The following is a 21,105-nucleotide window of genomic DNA, read 5'->3' on the forward strand; positions in this document are numbered from 1 at the left end:
TTCCTGCAGGCTAATTTTGTTACAATGCCAATTTGTGAATACAAATTTCTATGGGACCTGCTGGAAAGGAGGTGGTGTATTTAGCTTTATTATAATATAACACACTTGACCCGAAAAAGAATAAAGCTGCAGGAACAAAATGGCAGATAGCGAAAGACAACAGGATGCAGAGTTTACAGAGTTTATTAAACTATACCATAATCAACAACCTGTGCAATATAATGAGACAAAAATGCAATTTTCATAAACATTCCGGACACATACCATTCATGTGAGGTTCACACTCTGTGTCAGAGACAAGACCTTAGGGCTGATTTCTAAAAACTGGGCCAATGAATGTTAAAACAATAACTGACCAATCAGTGACCACAATTTATTAGCTTGAGAGATGAAATCTGACTGATTGCTATGGGCAACAGCTCTATTTCTGGTCCAGTTTCTATTAATCAGCCCTACAAATGACAGACACCAGGACAAACAAGCCACAGACTGAGAAATTTGTGCTCTGGTCTCAATACACAAGATACTTGGTTGTTTTGTCTACATGATTTAAGTAAAAATCATCTGCTGCAATGTCAAACATTGGAAAATACTCCGTACACACTTACAAAGTGAATAGTTGAAGTAGAAACTTGTGGAGAGCGGGAGTAAGGGAAAAGAAATTGTGCAGCAATGAATAGACAGGAATTCAACACATGATAAAAATATTAATATTTGAGTATGATAAACTCTGCTGAAATAGGAAACAGATGTAGACTCAGTTAAAATCGTCTGTGTATTTAGCACACCTTTTTTACAGCTAGGGTTCAGCACCAAGGGCAGTTAAACATGGTTTTGTGACTTCTGCACTCAAAGGAATTATGTACTTACCATAAAATCTTTTTCTACAGTAGTTCCTTTGGATAAACAGTCTTTAACATCTGTATATAGCTCCTTCTGCTAGAAAATTGGACCCTAGGCAAAAACAAAAGGCACATCCCCACCTAGTAGCTATACCTCTGCAGGTACTGAACATGTTCAGCAGTAGCAAACAGTGAAACAAAAGGCAATAAGGGAAGGGTGGACAAGAGCAAAGAAATTTTGACATACTTGAACATTTCATATCTTGGAGTACAGCACAGGACGCAGACATCTTATTCATATACCGGGGTTACAGGTTTAAGGTAATTGGACACTGGCAAGCTTTTAAAGGCAAGCCCCACCTGGGGCACCTCTCCTATAACCCTTTCCGAACTCTGCAACTCCTCAGTTTTGTTGCCTGTGTCCTGTACTGTACTCCTAGATATGGAAATAAAGGTATGTTAAAATTCCTCTTAATCACACAGTACAGAACACAGGCATCTTATTCATTTACCATGGGATGTCCCAAAACAATGAATACAAAATTGGACAACCACTAGGGAAAAGAACTATGCCAACAGGCTGAACAGCAACAAGACAAAAACTACCAAGGTTCAGAGCGCCACTGCAAGAACCCTGTGGCCAAAGCTGTGTCAGCAAAAGTTAGAACATGCACCTGGTAACTTGAAAAGCATGAATAGAAAACCAGGTGGTAGTTTAACAAAATCTGGCACCTGAGGGTTGACGCCTAAAAGCACAGGGTTCCCTAACAAATGTGCTGAAGTGTACACATAACAGCACAGGAAGAGGCCTTTGGTTTTGAGTGTCGGCTCTAGCAAATAAACACCTTATCCACCAAGCAATGGTGGGTTTTGCAGTGTAGTGCCCTGTGTAAGGGTTTGAAAAAAAGATCAAACAACGACTCTGTCTAAAATAGGAAGTAGATGTCAGGTGTGCTCTAATGGTTCTGACAAGGTCCAGATCAAGCAGAGAAATGTCCTTAAAATATTAAGAGCAGGGTGCAAAAATAACAAGCATCCTATTAGGGTGATGGGGTGATGAGAGCTAGAGTCTGCTCAGACTTGTTTGTAGAAGGGATAGATGTGGGACAGGGAGTAAACTTTTGGATTGAATAGTGTTCTCACCGCACGCAAAATAAGATTTCCAGTTACAATGAAAATCTTCCTGGATGTGGCTTTTCTTGCACTCAGCAAGGTAGCAAGAACAGACTAAGGGATCACTCTATCCTTTCTTACCTGGGTTTCAACAGTCATGCTGTTAATGCTGGAGTCTTTGAAACAGCGAGGAATGAATGACCCTCAGAAAGCTCCGCCATGTTAGAAGAGGCAGGGGTTTTTCTGTAAGAAGGCTGAGGATGTCTATGTAGCAGGGTCTTCTGGCTCACTTGATATCAGAAAAATGTCTCCTTCTCCCATATTAGTTAGTGGAATAAGCAAGATAGAATGCTCAGTGAAAGAACACACAGCCCGAAACTGGATTTGTGGATCCAGAAACAAAAAAAGGTAGGTAGTATTTTTTTTTCTGGAAACTAGGATACCCACTTCCAAAGTTTTCTGTTTGGTGCATTAGATTTTACACAGCTGGCTGAAGAAAACATCTCCCTTGGTCCAGATGGTGGTGGTTGAGATAGTCCACCTGCCAATTGTCTACACTTTGAATGGGGATTGGAACATTTCTATCCATTAGAGAAAACACGTTTACACAACTCAACGCAGATAAGTTTCTTGTTCTCCTCTCGATGGCTGGTATATGCTACTGTGGAGGCATTGTCAGACTGCACCCTAATTGAGTGTCTGTGAAGAAGGGGACAGTCTACTGCTGTAGAGGTATCCTGACAGCTCTGAGCTCTATGGTGCTGTTGGGGAGTTTGGCCTCCTCCCTACCTGGTTCCTTGGACCGTCCAGACCTAAATCCAATTAAGAATGTATGCCAAGATTGAAAATTGCTATTCACAGACGCTCTCCATCCAATCTGACAGAATTGGAGCAATTTTGCAGAGAAGAAATTTCACTCCGTAGATGTACAAAGCTGGTGGAGACATCCCCAAAAAGACTTGCAGCTGTAATTGCAGCGAAAGGTGGTTCTACAAAGTATTGACTCGGGGGGGGGGGGGCTGAATACAAATGCACACCATACTTTTCAGATATTTGTAAAACATTTTGAAAACCATTTATCATTTTCCTTCCACTTCACAATTATGTGCCACTTTGTGTTGGTCTATCACATAAAATCCCAATAAAATACATTTACATTTTTGGTTGTAACATGACAAAATGTGGATAATTTCAAGGGGTATGAATGCTTTTTCAAGGCACTGTACATATAAAATTGGATCAAGATACTCAAGGCCAATGGAAGGCTGTAGAACAGGTCTTTGAAGCTGACCACTGAGCCAAAGGTCTGAAGCAGGTGAATAGTCTTTTGGATATTTCCTGTAAGATGCAAAGAGTATACTTCTATCAGAAGGTTGTATACATAGTCTGTCCCCTGAGCTCTGGGAAGAGTGCCAGGTCTCTGAAGTGTGCACATATGGAAGAAGCACCAGACCAGAAGAAGAGAGTCCAAATTCATTTAATGATGTTATGTTAAAAGACAGTCTTATCATCTGGTCTGGTGCTCCTTCCATATGTGCACACTTTTTCCTGGTAATCTGCTGGAGTACCCACAGTAGGGTGGTCTTGCCTATTGTGAACAGCCTAGCCTGAGCCTTCAAGTGTTTTTTTCCCCTCCTACTACCTTGTTTAAACTCATATCAAAATCCCTGCACCTCTTGGATGCTCTTTTTTTTTTCATTGGACGTCTCTGAAGTGGTCTCTGAAAAAGAATAAAAAGGGTAGAGATCTGTCACTCGATGGTGATAAGAGACAATCCATGTTCTAGACCCAACTGCAGAAAAATCTGTCAACAGAAACTCTTGGGGCGAATTTCACACCAAGCAACATTATACCTTCCACGTCTGATGTGCGATCCTATGGGAAGTGGAGTTCCTAACCTTGAGCATTGTAGGAATCAGATTCAGATGTCCCTATCGCTTAGAATCTGGGCTTAAACAGCCATGCTTTTAAAGACAGCGAGAAACAGGATGATTAATCGGTCCTTATGACAGTAGATCTGGCCTGTCTGGCAAAGCATTTACAAGAAGTCTTACCAGGTTGGCATACCATATCCACCAAAGCCAATGCAGAACAATGAGGATCACCAGTAGAGAATTCACTGCCTCTGCCAGCAACTGGATACGAACCTGTTCAGCTTGTTGTTGAACCTGAAAACCAGGTCCACATTTGGTAGCTGTGCTCACCTGTGACACAGGTTCTGGGTTCAGTGACCACTGGTTTCAGAGACCACTCTCCAAGGTCCAGATGCTGCTGGCTGGAAAAACCTGCCTGCCAATTGTCTGAACCAAGAATGTAAATGGCTGACACAGCTGAAACATGAAGTTCCACTCAGAACAAGAGCTACTCTACCCCTCTTGCAGCATCAAGACTTTTTGTTCCTCCATAATGATTAACGTATGCCACCACCATAACGTGCATTTGAGTCAGATGACCCTCCAAAAGGTCAGTCCCACACTGAAGGGACAACCTAATTTCCCAAAGTTCCAAAATGCTGATTGTGAGACAGGAAACATTGCCAAGCTGTAAAGATGTGCATATGTGCATAGGCATCTTTTATTGCCACCGAAGCTAAGATGTTCCCCTGGTGAAAGGAAGCAATGATATATCTGGCTGATTCCATCTGGAATTTTTGGGGCCGAATGTAAACATTCTTAAAGCCCAAAATGGGATGAATGCCTCTTCTGGATTTTGGGGCAATGAACAGGTTGAAGTAAAACCCCTTTTGCAGCAGAGACCGGAGTAATAACCCCTTGGTCCAGAAAGCCAGAGAGTGCCCTATGGAAACTGACTGGGCTATAAGAAGGACCACTCCACATAGCTGCACATTGGTGGGGAAAACACCTGCAGCGGTATAGAGAAGAGTGTTCGCTGAAAAAAAGGTTCTTAGAAAACTAGATTTAGAAAACTCTTCAAAAAGCCTTCAAACAGCAGAGCTGAAAAAAATATGTTCATCTTCCTAGGACACTAGCAAAAAAACAAGGTATGCTGGACTGGTATACTCTGGGCTAGCAGTTTTTCTGCTTGCCAGTGTCCAGTCCTCCTACAACAATATAACCCTAAGATTTAAGACTTCCTTTGTCCCCAGTTGGAGGAGAAAGAATTTGAGATGTGTAGATTTGCATACTTGATATCCAAAAAGACCCTCCAGAAAAGGGAAACTAAGACCAAACAAGCAGATTCTATTTTGAACATTTAAGAGTGTACAAAGCTGTTCAGGGCTTTCAAGTCTAAGTCCTGTTTAAACCAAAAAAAACAAAAAACACTGCTCCAGGTCAGTTCCCTCTTCCACTACTATAAACACACTAAATCCCAGGTGCTGGCTCTGTCCACAGCAGACTCCAATATACAGACAAACGTCCGATGGCCGCACATCCAGTAAAATCACCTTTATTTCTTCTTATAGCATATTCCACAAATATGACAGGGATACAGGACTCCAACTAACGTATATCACACTCCACTAGCGCTTAGTCAACACGTTAGTTGGAGTCCTGTATCCCTGTCATATTTGTGTATGTTTGAAAATGTTTGAGCAAAAAAAAACAAAAAAACATAAAACCTCTCTGACCATGGAACCATAATGATGACCCCCTGGTCCTGTGATCTAAAAAACTTAGTGAACATCTTCAATGTTACAAGAAAACGGACAGGTTTAAAGCCAAAAATTGACAAGGAGGCCGGGAACTAATTCTATTTTGGAACCCTTAGATTTACCTCTTAAAAGTCAGGCATTGGATACTTGATTTTTCTAAATGTCCGCAAATTCCACGTGTCCCTCACCTAACAAGAAAGGTGTAGGCAAATTGTCATGCTGCAGCATTTTTTTTTCTGTGGACTTTGCATTCTTTGTGTGCCAGGATCTGAAGGGACATAAGGAACAACAAAGATACAAGGAAGAGGAAGTGGTTATGTGTTAATGATCCTCACCTTTTTGCACCCAGGGAAGGTGGATACTTTTATCCCATGTATTTATGATCCTAATCCTTATCCTGATGAGCTCATCCAGCCAAGTACTACAGAGATAGTCTCCCACAAATACAACAAGGACTTCTTGAATGCCTGCTCCTAGTCCAGCAATTTAGCTTCCTCTTCTACTGCGCCACCAACCTATTTACATCTCAGGGAGCAGGTCTTCTGATGTCCTAGCCGCCACACCTCTGATACATGCAGGAGAAGAGTGTAATCTGTACAGCTTGTACTCCCTTATATACTGACACCTCACTTTCCACCCAGAAGCATAGTCTGACATCCTCCCTGATACCTTGCTTATCCCCTTTTTAACCTTTGCTTTACCATATGACTCATGTACACAAGCAATACTCTTGGAAAGCATTTTATGAACCTTGTTGCAATGTCTTCCTACCAAAGCAGACCCCCAAGAGACTGGCTCTTAAAGAGGGGACCCTCAAAAAAGACATAAAACAGATTAAGCAAAACCGGACATATCTTGATGCCAAGTTACTCTCTCTGGAGAATAATACTATCTCTGTAGATACACTTCCCTTGGCCCTGGAAGCAGCACAGGATCTCAGATTCAACTCCCAATACCTTCAGGTAGAAGACAATGAACATTACAACCACCACAATAATATATGATCTTAACGCATTCCTAAAGCTGCTGCAAGCCCAGGCCTTAAAGTCACAGCCACAGCAAGCCTCAACCTTCTCCTAGACAAGGCATCTGCAGCAAAGATTAAATTAGAGTGCACAGAATCTAAGGTTCCTGGGGCCCCAGAGAAGCCAAAGCTAGAGATGTCCTTTGTCACATCCACTTCTACAGAATCAAATAGAAAATTCTAAGTAAAGCATGGTAAAAAGACAATTTGAATTTGAAGCAGCAACAATCCAACTGCTGCCAGATCTTTTCCAGCAACTTCCTGCTCTCTCCCAATCTCTGGACACTAAGACAATAGGCATACCAAACTCACAGACAACTCATGTCTTTATTTATCGTATGTGGTGGTATGCAGTTATATAACCAGTGGAGATATGAAATTCAACTACTTTTTATGTTCCACTCGCTTGGCTTTGTTTAGTGTTCTGATGAATGAGTGCTTGCACATACCACTAGGGTTCATCATCCATGGTTCCATTGTTCTTGCTTCTGATTATAGTAGTTTGTTATATTTTTTATGTTCATGTTGTTCATGCTATACTGCAATGAAAATTTCCACCACGAGAATTTCTAAATATTAACAGTTCAAACCTGAAATTGCCATAAATGCCCATTACACTTTTTCTTGTTTTGCTTTGCAGACCTTTCTCTCCACACAGGAACTCAAACTTTTTTCTCAAGGAGCAAATAATAAAACTATATTTGCCAAACCAAGACCTAGCTCCTGTCCCCACCTAAGCTTTCTGGTACCTCCCCCCCATCCCACCCCAGAACACCCTTCAGTTCCCAGTCCTTCCTAACACCCCACACCACCACTTTCCTTCCCCTCCACTCTCCATTGCATCACTGTTGAGTGACTCAGAAAGCTTTGAGATTCAGACCTCTCTCCAAGATTATTTGACTATTAGCTCCTATCCATTGTTATCCTATGGAAATCTCATAAGGCCACCTTGTATGGGGTAAATGCATCCAACTAGCATTGCACAGAAAAAAAAAACAACAGCCAACATTTCAACACTGGCAGTAATATATGCATCCCTCTTCTCATTTCATTTTTTGAAAAAAACAATACTTTCTAATTTTGGTCATAAAAAATATCCAAAAAAACTAAAATTTTGTCATAAATTTAGGCCAAAATGTATTCTGCTACATGTTTTTGGGTAAAAAAATCCCAGTAAGTGTACATTTATTGCTTTGTGTGAAAATTAAAGCGTCTACAAACTATGGTATAGATAATGGAATTTACACAGCATTTACTTTCTGACTGCCCATCACATTTCATGAGGTGCTAAAATGCCAGGATAGTACAAACACCCTCAAATGACCCCTTTTCATAAAGTAAACAACCTAAGCTATCTGCTGAAAGGCATATTGAGTCCATGGAAGATTTTTTTTTTCCACAAGTTTCTGGAAAATGACAAAAACATTTTTTTTTACACAAAGTTGTAATTTAAATGATTTATTTCTCGCACAAGCCATGGTTATATGTGGAATTACACCCCAAAATACATTCTGCTACTTCTACCGAGTATAAGGATACCACACGTGTGAGATGTTTTGGGAGCCTAGCCACATACAGGAGCCTGAAATCCAATGACCACTTTGAAAGCCTGAAGGTGCGTAACTTCCTCATTTCACTTCCTCAATACCTATTACAATTTCGAAGGCCCAAACATGCCAGGATAGCACCAAACCCCCCCCCCCCCCAAATGACCCCTTTCTGGAAAGTAGACACCCCAAGGAATTTAAAAAGAGGCATGGTGAGTATTTTGCAGATCTAATTTTTTCTCACAAGGTTTTGAAATATAAAAAAAAAATTGAAAAAATGTTTTTGTTTTTTTTTCTTCATTCTCCAAAAACTTGTGGCAACAAATGAGATCTGCAAAATACTTACCATGCTTCTTATCAAATTCCTTGGGGTGTCTACTTTCCAAAAAGGGGTCATTTGGGGGGGGGGGTTATGTGCTATCCTGGCATTTTAGGGCCACCGAAACTGTGATAGGTAGTCAGGAAGTGTAATGATGAAATAACGCCCTTTAAAAGCCTGAAGATGCTTATTGGATTTTGGGGTCCTGTACTTGGCTAGACTGCCAAAACGTCTCTCACATGTGGTACCTCCATACTCGAGAGAAGTAGCAGAATGTATTTTGGGGAGTAATTCCACATATACCCATGGCATGTGTGAGCAATGAATCATTTAAGTGACAATTTTGTGTAAAAAAAAAAAAAATTTCTATTGATTCAACATGCCTCTCAGCAAATAGTTTGGGGTGTCTACTTCCCAAAAAGGGGTTGTTTTGGGGGGTGTTTTATGCCCAGCATTAGAAGTATATGCCACACATCATTCACTCTTCTAACCACCTGAAGATCAAGCGTTTTCTGACACTTTTTGTTCACATGAAAAAAATCAGTCTTTTTTGCTAGGAAATTAATTTAAACCCCAAACATTATATATTTTTTTAAAGCAAACACCATAGTGAATAAAATGTAGTTTGTAGTGTACTACAATTTTTTATGGCACATAGTACTCGCGCAGCTATTTTTTAAACGCAATTTTTTTTAAAAAATACACTTTCTTTGCGTTTAATGCACAAAAACAAAATATATTGGCCAATTATTTGTTAAAATATAAAAGATGATGGTGGTATGCCGAGTAAATAGATACCAAACATGACATGCTTTAAAAATGCGCATGCCCTGTGCAATGGCGACAAACTGTATCCGTTTTTAATATCCACAGGCAATGTTTAAAAGCCTTTACAAGCTACCATTTTAGATTACAGAGGAGGTCTAGTGTTAGAATTACTGCCCTTGATCTGAAGTTCGTGGTGATACCTCACATGCATGGTGCAACTGCTGTTTCCATACTGGCACAGGGTCAACGCTCATGAACACAGGTGCGCTCATGCGCGGGGGTTTTTTTTTTTTTTTTATAATTTAAATATTTATTAATTTTCCATTTTAATTACATTTCATCATCACAATATAAATATATATATATAAGAATATATTCTATAATATTATATTAACCAACATTTCTAACTTTATATACTTTATGCAACCTTTCCCCCCCTTCTCCACCCCCCACCCCGTATCCCCTCTGCCTATTCTATCTTTTCTCTGCGTCTTCCTGTATCAGCAAGTGGAAGTTTTTCTGTTGTTATCTTTATTCTTTCCTACATCTCATATATAATCTAGCTTTTTCCCAGTTCTCCCATTTCCCATAATAAACCTCCATCTTATCTTCTTGGGTATGGCACAACCTTTCCATCTTTTTAATCTGCTCGACTCTTTCAATCCAGTCCTCTTCCTTTGGTGCCTCTATTTGCCTCCAGAACTTGGGTATCAGGGCTTTTGCAGCATTTATATAGTACCATATCCCTGATTTTTTATATTTATTTACCGTTATATCCGTGATGTGCAAAATACATACTTCTGGGTCTAGATTTATATCTATTCCTGTCAATTTTCTTATTAAGTGGATTATTGTTTTCCAGAATATCTGGATTTTTGGGCATCCCCACCATATATGGTATATTGTGCCTATTTCTCCACATCCCCTCCAACACAGCGGTGTACTCTCTCCACACATCTTATTTTCTACTATTGGTGAAATGTGCCATCTTGTCAAACACTTATAATTCATCTCTACTTCTCTCATAGAGACATTTTCGTGAGTTAATCTATACATTCTCCTCTGCTTTTCCTCATCTATCACAACTCCCATATCCATTTCCCATTTTGTTAAATATGTTGGTTTCGTGTTTGTGTCTAGTTCAGTGAGTATTTTATAAACTCTAGCAATCCCGTGTTTCCCATCACCTTGTGTTCCCAATGTCTTTTCGAACAAGTTCCAATTGTCTCTTGTCCTTAAAGGTCTTGGCAAACTTCCGACAAAACACCTCAATTGGAAATACCGCCATTCGTCTAATTTAGTGAAAATCTCTCCCTCTTTTTTTTTCAATTCGCCAAATGCTCCTATTTCGTCTCCCACCAAGATATCTCCTAATTGCACCTTATCTTTTTTAAACCACTTCCCTCCTATTTCTTCTCTACCTGGGGGGAAAAACTCTGTATTTTTTAGTGGAATCAGTGTAGAATTAAAAGTCCATTTCATATTTCTGTGTAAGTTATCCCAAATCTTTAAAACATTCAAAGTGTATGTATTTACATTACCATTTAAACCCCTATACTGTGTTGGCACCCATATCATTCTTCCCAAGTCTATTCCGCTGAGTTCATTCTCTATTCTCACCCAGCTTTTTTTATTATTAAATATCCAATCTATGGTTCTTGCCAGTATTACCGCTTTGTAATATCTTTTAAAGTCTGGGAGCCCTAAACCCCCTCTTTCTTTCCTCCTACTTAGCAGTTCGTATGACAGTCTTGGTTTTTTATTCCTCCATATGTATCTTGTTATCAATTTCTTAATTATTTTAAAGAAAATCTCTGGGAGTTTAATTGGGATCATTTGATATCTATATATGATTTTTGGTACTATTACCATTTTTACCAGATTAATACGACCCATCCATGTCGGGGTTCCTCCCTCCAATCTTTTTAATTCATCTCTAATCTCATTAATCAGTGTAATATAGTTTAGTTTATATAGATGTTTATGTGAGGCTGTGAGTTTTACTCCTAGATATTTTATATCTCTGTCTTTCCATTTAAAGGGGAATTCTTTTTGTATCTTTTCTTTTTCGTTTTTTAAGATGTTTATATTTAGAATCTCCGTTTTTGTTGGATTTATCTTTAAATTTGATAGTTCTCCGTACTCCTTTAGTGACTTCATTAAGTTTGGAAGTGTTAACCTGGGGTTTCCTACATAGAACAACAAGTCGTCTGCGAAGGCAGCAACTTTATGTTCCGTATCTCCTATCAGGATTCCCTTTACGTCTCTATTCAATCTTATTGTTGACAATAGAGGTTCTAGAGATATAACATACAGCAATGGGGACAATGGGCATCCCTGTCTTGTTCCGTTTGACATCTCAATGGGTTCTGACCTCTCCCCGTTTACCCCAATGACCACCGAGGGGTATCTGTACAGCTTTCCTATCCACTCTCTCATCCTAGGCCCGATTCCCAAAGCTTCCAGAGTATCCATCATGAATCTCCAGTTTACTCTATCAAACGCTTTTTCAGCATCTATAGACAGTAGTACCACCGGTTCTTTTCCCTTTTTACTCTTTTGGATTAACATCAATGATCGTACCCCATTATCTTTTCCTTCCCTCCCTGGAACAAAACCCACCTGATCCTCGTGTATCCATCCAGGCATTAGCTCTTTCAATCTGTTTGCTAGGGCTTTTGCGTACAGCTTAGTATCTGTGTTCAATAGTGAAATAGGTCTATAGCTAGAACACTGAGAGGGATCTTTTCCCTCTTTCTGAATGAGCACGAGTTGGGCTTGTAATGATTCTCTTCTTACTTCCATCTCTCCACCTAGTGCATTCATGTAGTTTTTGAGTTTTGGTACTAAGATTTCACTAAATTTTTTATAGTATCTCACTGTATAACCATCTGGACCTGGGCTTTTCCCCGACACTGTCCCCTTTAATGCTAGTTTTATTTCTTCCTGTGAGATATCTGCATCTAGGGAGTTTAGTTGATCCTCATTTAATTTTAATAACCTAGCCATTTCCAGATATTTCTTTCTTTTCTGATTTTTCTCACTGTCTATAGTTTCTGAACCTTCCAAGGGGCTTATATTGTACAGTTTCCTGTAATATTCTATGAAGGCTTTGGTGATATCTTTATTTGAGTGTTTCATGTTTCCTTTAGCATCTTTTATTTTTTCTATATAATTTCTATTTTTCTTTTTCCTCAAGGCTCTCATCAGATACTTTCCAGGTCTTTCTCCCCATCTATATCTCTCACTTAAAACTCTATTATATACTTTTCTCCTCTCCTCTTCTATCATTTCTTTCAGTTCTTCCTTCTGTTTTTTTTAACTTCAGCTCTATTTCTTTTGTTATTCTATTCTTATGTATTTGTTCTAATTTACCTATTTCTTCTAAGAGCTCATTCATTTTCTCCCTTCTTTCTTTTTTCTTTCTTGTCCCAATCGCCATTAATATTCCTCTTATATAAGCTTTATGTGCCTCCCACACTGTGGCTGTTGACACCTCCCCTGTCTGATTCTCCTTAAAAAAGCGTTCAATCTCCTCCCCTATTTTCTGAGCTATTTCCCTTTCCACTAAAAGTGTCTCATTCAATTTCCATCCCAACCCTCCGCTTTTCCTTCTCCCCCATTCCATTTTCATAGTAACTGGAGCGTGGTCTGATAAAGATATTGTCTCTATGTCTACCTGGGTCAGGTGGTCAATTAATTGATGTTCTATTAATATATAATCTAATCTTGAATATCTCTTATGCATATTTGAGAAAAAAGTATAATCTCTATCTTGCGTGTGTGTAATTCTCCAGGCATCTACCAATTGACTTATGTGTAGTTCTTTTTTCAATAATTTCAGGGCCTTACTTCCTTCTGTCTTTATATGGGAGGTGGCGTCCCTTTGTGGGTCCATACAAAAGTTAAAGTCCCCTGCCAGGATCAAACGTCCTTTTTTAAAGTCCATCAACTTCCTCAACACCTTTTTCAGATACTCCTCCGGTTTTTTATTAGGACAGTAAATGTTAGCCAGTGTACACTCGATCTCCTGTAACTTGCCCCTTAAGAACAAAAATCTCCCATCTGGGTCTGTTTTTCTATCTTCCAACTCGAACCTAACATTCTTTGCCAGGCCTATTGCTACCCCTTTTGCTCTTTTAACCGGGGAATCTGCATAATACCATGTTGGGTGATTTTTAGACCTCAGCCTAACATTAGAACTTATCTCTAGATGTGTCTCCTGTAAAAATATCACTGAGGCATCTCTATGGTGTAATTCTTTAAATAATCTATATCTTTTCCCGGGACAGTTCAACCCATTTATGTTATATGTTATAAACTGAATCTCTTCCATCTTCCTTAAATTTCCTCTTTTCTCCTCCATCTATATTTTTTATTTCTCTCTCCTTCTCCCTTCTCACTTGCTTTTATATCGTCTTTTATTTTGCAGAAAAAACAACCTCCCTCTCCCATATCCCACCCTTCCAACCTTCCAACCCCCTCCCTCCCCCCTCCCCTCCCCCCTCTTTTTAGGCCTAACATTTGCCTACTAATCATTTATGGATTAAAAATCCACCTTTGATTTGGTCCTTGGGCTAAAACTCCGTCCATGGACGACTTTCCCCTTGTCTAACCTCCCCATAACCTCCCAAGCCTCCCTGGATTTATCACCGGCAGAAAAGAGAAAAAAAAAAAAAAAAAAAAAAAAAGAAGAAAAAATCCATAACTAAGGCAATAGAGTGGGGGTAGAAGGTGAGAGGAGAAGAAGAAAAAAAAAAAAAAAAAAAAAAAAAAAAAAAAAAAAAAACCTCTCTCTTCCTCCATCCCTCTCCCCCCCTCCACCTCTCCCCCCCACACATTGCCAGTCCTCTTTTTTCTTCGCTCTACTTTCTCATCGTTCTTCTTCCCAGCCGGGGATTTCCGTTCTTTGAATTTTTAAACTGTCACAAAAATTTTTCATATCTTCTGGAAACCTAAGGTATGCTGTAGTCCCATTTTTCCATCCTATTAAACATTCGGGAGTCCCCCATCTATATTGCACATTTTGTTCTTTCAACCTTTCCAGTAGGGGTCTCAAAGTTCTCCTTCTCCACAAAGTCTCTGGAGCCAGATCCACATATATCTGTATGTCTCCTCCTTCATACTTAATTACTGATTTTCCCTTAGTCTTCTTCCAGATTTTTTCTTTGTCCCGAAGTTCATAGAATTTAACAATTATATCTCTCGGCCTTTCTTTCCCCAGGTTTCTCAGGATTTTTCCTTTTCTAAAGGTTCCTTCTATTTTAGACCTTTCCATTTCAGAGCTGTCTGTTATAATGTTAAATATTTTACAAACCACCTCTTGCAGGCTTTCTCCCTTTAAGTTTTCTGAGACCCCACGTATCAAGATGTTTCTTTTCCTGTCTTTATTTTCTTGTATCTCAGCCTTATATAACAGTTTTTCTTGGATTTTCCCTATATTAGTTAGTTCTTTTTCAAGTTCAGAGATAGCCTGGGTCTGACCTTTAACTTTCTCCTCCGTTTCCTCAACTCTCTCCAAGAGGTGTCCCAGATCACTGCGAATGTTTACCATTTCTTGTTTTATTGTTTTCTCCAGTTCTTTAAACATTTCTGCCATTTCCTTTTTATTAGGTATTTGTAGGTCTTTTTCCGCCTCTGTATTGCCTGATATTTGCTGGTTACTAGTATCAGGGCCTATTGATACTCTAGGGCTTCTTTCCATACTAAGGTCTGCTTCTCCTTTTTCAGATCTGCTCTGAGGTCTTTCTGGGGTTACGTTTCCTTGGGATGTATATTTTTTAATTGTGCCAGTCTGGGACCCTTTAAGCCCACTTCCTTTTACATTTTTGTTTTTCATCTTTCTCTGTGACGCTTATCCTTCTTATAGTCCTTTATAAATTTGTGGGTAGGGCAGGATATTATTTCTTTAAACTTTCAAGTCTCTGCCCTGTCCCCCTGCTGGTTTTTCTCCTTCTCTTCTCTTCCTCCTCCTCCTTCGCCCCTCTCCCCCTCCTTCCCCCCCGAGCCTCTCCTCTTCTCTCTGCGAGCCTCTTCCACCTTTTATACAGTCTCTAGGGGTCCCCCCTTTCATATACACTCTATTTCTTGGAGGTCAGCCTAATAAATCTTCAAATGCAATTCACATCTGTCACTCACCCTCCTCCTATGTCTTCTTCCAGTGAGTGCCTTTTCGGTCGATTCCTCTGAGGGTCTGTTCATGGGGGGGAACTCCCCAGGGTCTCTTCAGACTCCTTGTCCAGGTCTCAATGGTTCTCCTTCCACATTCTTTTAGGCTCCTGGGTTACTAGGGGGATAGGGGGAGAGTGTGTCGGCCCCCGGTAAACAGGTCAGCGCTGCTCTCTCCCCGCGAAACGCCGGCCGGCCGGCTTCCTGATCTCCCAGAGGTGCCTTGCGGCCGGTCACGTGATCGCGCCGGCCCCTCTCGTCTCCCAGCGTCCAGGGATTCTCTCTTCACCAGTCACCAGCCGCTCCTCTCTCTTCCCTCACCCGCATCAGTCTCTCCTCCGCCGGGAGCCTTCAGACCGGGTAAGTCCCCCACCGCAGGGCTCTAACATACCCCAGGGGATAAGCTTGGAGGCCTGGGGAGGTCAGACAACGGAGCTCCGTCCACGAGCTCCTACATTGAGCTCTCCCCTGCCGCCATGTTCAGGCTCCGCCCCGTCATGCGCGGGGGTTGAGGGTACTTTTTTTTTTTTGTTATTTTGATTTTTTTTATTATTTTTACACTGTCCTTTTTTTTTTGATCACTTTTAATGCTATCACAGGGAATGCAAATATCCCCTATAACTTCAATGGGCATTGTCATATATTCTTTTTTGAGAAATCTGGGGTCTATCAGTCTCTAGATCTTTCCTCTGCCCTTACATTATCTAATCAAACCAAAATCGGTGTGATCAAATGCTTTCCCAATTTAGAAATGGTGCTGTTTATATCCTGTGAAACTGAAGTGATGAAATGCTCGTAGCTTCTGATTTCTTAGACTATAGAGATGATTGGCACCATTCTGGTCTCCAATCAGCTCTATGGTCAGCTGGCAGAAACACCGGCTGCATTCTCAGGTTCCCCCTATGGCTCGGGACTGCCCGAGAAGGCCGTGGAAGGCAGCGGGGGAGGGGGATGGGGGGTATTGTCTCCCACTGCTTGTAAAAGCAATCCTGCAGTTAATTAGCCACTAGGATTGCTTTTACATGAAAGCTAATCGCCAGCTGAAAAAAATGATACCAGGATGATGCCTGCAGCTGTAGGCATTATCCTGGTATAACCACTCAAAGTCCAGTGATGTACCAGTACGTCGCTGGTCCTTGTTGGGTATATATGCTATGTTCTTTTGTTTTGTTTTTTTTATGCAGCCTGTGCACTGAATGAAAAAAAGAGAAGAAATCCTTGCCAAAAAAAAAGTGTGTGGTATGCCCACCATTAAAATATACTGCCCTGCATCCACCCACTTCTAATGGTCAGCACACATTAGGTCACACTTTGCCACAAGCGTCAGTTCCAAGATTGAACAAATGTCTAAATAGTGGCAGGCTTGAATAAACATTGTCCACGTATAAGTGGTACCCCATATGGAAAAAAGATGACACCAAGTCCCAAACTACTGCTCCCCATGTAGTCTGGGCATCCAGGGGGCTCCATGTGACTATCTATTCCCTCGTAAAACCGAAACGTATAAGTTTGGCCTGTTGTCCTCTCACAGGTCTTCTACATCTTGACCCCATATCTGGCAGGCTTGCTGGGGAGAAATTGTTTGAATGCAAGGCGGCCAGAAAAATTAATGAGGGACTCATCAACGCAGATGTTTTGCTGGGGAGTATAGACATCTGCAAATTTTTGATTAAGGTGATTTGCGAGGGGCTGAATTTTGTGTAGCCGGTCAAATTCAGGGCCACCCCGAGGATGACAGAGTGTATTGTCGTTGAAATGCATAAAACACATTATACTCTCATATCTATGCCTGGCCATGGCAGCAGAGAACACGGTATATGATGAATCGGGTCCGTGGACCAATACAACTGGAATTAATTTCTTTTAGTAATGCCCATGTTGAGGGTTAGGCCCCCAAAAAAGTAAATTCGAAAACCTTAATGGGTTTCCATGCGAATGGTCTGGCAAGATTTTAATTTTGGTTGGCGGCATAAATTGTTGTGCATATAAATTGCTTTGATCTACAATCAACGCATACAGATATTCCGTGAAAAACAGCTCCAAAAATCAAGGGGAGTAGTTAAATTTTCTATTTCCACCTGAATTCCGGGTTGGGCAGTGAAGGGGGGAAGTACAAGTGCTGCAAAATTTGTGGACTGCCAATTGGGATTTGCAAGCACATCTTAGTGGCTGCGGGACAATACTTGTGCTCGCCAATGCACCAGCTTGTACTGCACTTATAGGACTCGCCACATCACCAAGTGATACTGCAATGCTGGTATTATTATTATTATTATTATACAGGATTTATATAGAGCCAACAGTTTGCTCAGCGCTACAATATAACGGGAGACAATACAGCAACAATACAGTTCAATACAAGAGTGTTAGGAGGCCTGATCCTGGGAGCTTACATTCTAAGAGGCTGCATGAGAGTCATCAAAATTTACCGGCAAGTGCTAACAGTGATCAGGCCTGATTCTGCGAACACTGCGGTTTTGTGTGTAATATATCAAGTGACAGGGACCTACTGACACTGCGCAGGGGCTAAATGCAGGTGCTGACAGGTGTCGGGGCTGATCCCGTTAACGCTGCGTTTTTGAGGACGCTATACTAATGTGAACGCTGGTATAGTGCTGATCTGATCAAAGATATTGATCCGTTCAGACACTATTTTAGCAATAGAGATTTATTGTGTATGAGCGTGTTGCTGGCAATCAAGGGGTTAAATGTGATAATTGGTGTACTGACTGGCAATCTGAAGCCATCTGGGAGGGGCGTGAAAACCACAGGAGCACAAATCATGTGTATATATATGTGATTTTGCGCACCTGTGCCGCCCTGTAGCAGTATTCCTGCTATAGGGCGGTCAGGAAGCAGTTACAGAAGTGGTTTTGTGTTACGTTGGTGCGTTATTTTAACTGACAATTGCACAGTCATGCAACACTGCACCCACATTAAATTTACGTCCTTTTTTTCCCCACAAATTGAGCTTTCTTTTGGTGGTAATCGATTTTTTATTTATTTTTTGCGCTATAAAAAAAAAGGCTGACAATTTTGAGAAAAAAACAATATTTTGGACTTTTTGCTATCAAACATGTCCAGTAAAAAAAATTTAAAATCAAATTTTGTCATAAATTTCAGCCAAAATGTATTCTGTGACATGTCTTTGCTAAAAAAATCCCAAGACGTGTAAATTAATTGGTTTACGTGAAAGTTATAGCATTTACAAATGGCGGGAAAGATACTGGGATTTTTTTTTTTATAATAATAATTGCGGCAATCAGCGACTTATGGCGGTGATCAGCGATTTATGCCAGTGATTAGCGACTTATGGCGGGACTGCGGCGGACATTTTGACACTGGGGGGAGCTGACTTGGGGTGACTGACATCCCCAGTGACACCAATACAGTGATCAGTGAAAAAAAAAACACTGTACTAATGGCACTGGGGAGGAAGGGGTTAATTTATTCGATGAAAGGGTTAACTGTGTGAGGGGAGTGTTTTACTAGTGGGCAGGGGTTGTGTACTTCACAAGAACACAAGCTGTCCCAGAAAGCTAATCTCTGCTCTCCTTGACAGTGTGTTAGGAGCTGACAGGGAGCAGGGGTGCAGTGTAAACACTGCAGTCGTGCTCTCCGTCAGTGATTGCCAGTAATCGCCGGGAGCCGGCGGGTAGTGACCGGCCGGGACCCGGTGATTGACACCCGTGGCCGCGACCTGTTTTGTTAAACGATGTTTTAAAACGTCGTTTAGCACAGAGGTGCCACCCTGCCGCAGTATATACACTGCGGCTGGTAGGCAACAGGTTAAACTTAACCAACCAGGATCCAGTTGGTTTGCTGCAACCTACTATAAAAGATTCTCACAAATCTTCAGCCCACCTTTTGGTCATTTCTTTCAACAGCTTGAACTTAGAGCTGTAACCATTAAACTCAAAGAGCAAGTTGACTTTGTAACTGGTCGCCAAACCAATGATAGCATATGCAGATAATAATAGCTCATACAACTGAGTCCCATAAACCAGTTTCAATATGAATATCACTCGTATAAAGAAGCCTTCTACTCTTAGTCTTGCGAATTATGCCATATTTTACAGAAATTAGTAAAAATGTTAAAATCTTTGTCTGGGCTCTATATCATAACTTACTCGCATTCATAAATTACTCAGACTACCACTGATTTACCTGCTTTCCCAATGGCACGCATCAGAATTGCTCACTCTCCTCACTTCTATTTGTGCTGAAACAGAACTGCTCAGGTTATTGATTAAACAACCTGATATCACAGGAATCAACATTGCTCCCTACCATCACAAGTGGTGTCAAATTGCCATAGGCCTAATAACTGTCTTTGTAAATCCATTTATCCAACCTACTTTCCATGATCAATAAATTTGCGGTCTATACATCAATAGACAAAAATTTAAATTTTCTTTCTCCTATATGAAATCCCCAAGACCCTTCAGGCATGGTTTGAGTTAAAAAGGACCATAACCGTCTTTCTTAACTGAAAAAAATACAACCACCTATCCTAAATTATTTACCCATCGCTAACTCAGCAATTCACCACCTGGGTAACCAAATGGAAAAAATACCCAATTGCACTTTTGGAAACAATAGCTGAAATGAAAATTATCTTTTTGCCCAAACTACTGTACTTCTTTTCAGTTTTCTCTGTACAAATCTTCTTCCATATACTGACCCCTACAAATGAAAAATCCCTACCTCATAGTGTTGTCCAAGACAACAAGATCACCCTATGCACCTGCTACAAAGGGAAACTCAAGAGGAGGCCTCCATCTTTCAGGTTACTACCACATGGCAAAAATCTACCAACTAACCCTATCACTATAAATGTATCTCTTCTGGGTCAATGCAGAAGCCTACTCATTGGCACTGACACAGATTAATGATTTAGAGTTGTGTTTAAAATAATAGCAGTCAGACATCGCTACCCTGATCAATCACTGTTTTTGGTAGAAATTATATTTCTACATGGCAAATAATTTACTAGCAGGTGTAGTAGAGTAATAGAAATCCAACAGACCCAACAGTCATGACATGCATGCTGATGATTCTGTGTAATTGAATCACTAATTGAAAGGGGCATGTTCAAAATAATAGCAGTGTGGAGTTCTATTAGTGAGGTCATTTATTCTTTGAAAAACAGGTGGCAATTATTGCCCTTATTTAAGGAAGGAAGGAAGGCAGCAAATGTTCTTGCTGGTTACAGTGCATTTCTCTCTGAAATTCTGAGGAAAATGGGTCATTCCAGACATTGTTCAGAAGAACAGCGTACCTTGATTAAAAAGTTGATTGGAGAGGGGAAAACATATAAAGAAGTGCATAAAATGATAGGCTGCTCAGCTAAAATGATCGCAAATGCTTTAAAATGGCAAACAAAACCTGAAAGATGTGGAAGAAAGTGAAAAACTACCATTCGAATGGATAGAAGAATAGCCAAAATGGCAAGGACTCAGCCAACAATCAGCTCCAGGAAGATCAACGAAAGGTCTAAAGTTACCTGTGAGTACTGTTACAATTAAGAAGAAAGCCTATGCGAAGCCAAGCTATCTGCAAGAAGCCCCTGCAAAGTCCCACTGTTGAAAAAAAGACGTGCTGAAGAGGTTACCATTTGCCAAAGAGCACATTGACTGGCCTAAAGAGAAATGGCGCAACATTTTGTGGACTGATGAAAGTAGGATTGTTCTTTTTAGGTCTAGTGGCCG

At 40.5% G+C, this 21,105-nt stretch overlaps 1 protein-coding gene across 2 annotated transcripts in view; it reads right to left on the reverse strand.

Annotated features, from left to right (window-relative positions):
• PPFIA3 (PPFI scaffold protein A3) overlaps positions 1–21,105 on the reverse strand; it is a 460,187-nt gene that overhangs the window by 141,176 nt on the left and 297,906 nt on the right. The window lies entirely within an intron of this gene.

Source organism: Staurois parvus, unplaced genomic scaffold, assembly GCF_062004578.1.
Source record: "Staurois parvus isolate SC_StPar_1 unplaced genomic scaffold, SC_StPar_1.0 ptg000108l, whole genome shotgun sequence".
In the NCBI taxonomy this organism is placed as follows: Eukaryota; Metazoa; Chordata; class Amphibia; order Anura; family Ranidae; genus Staurois; species Staurois parvus.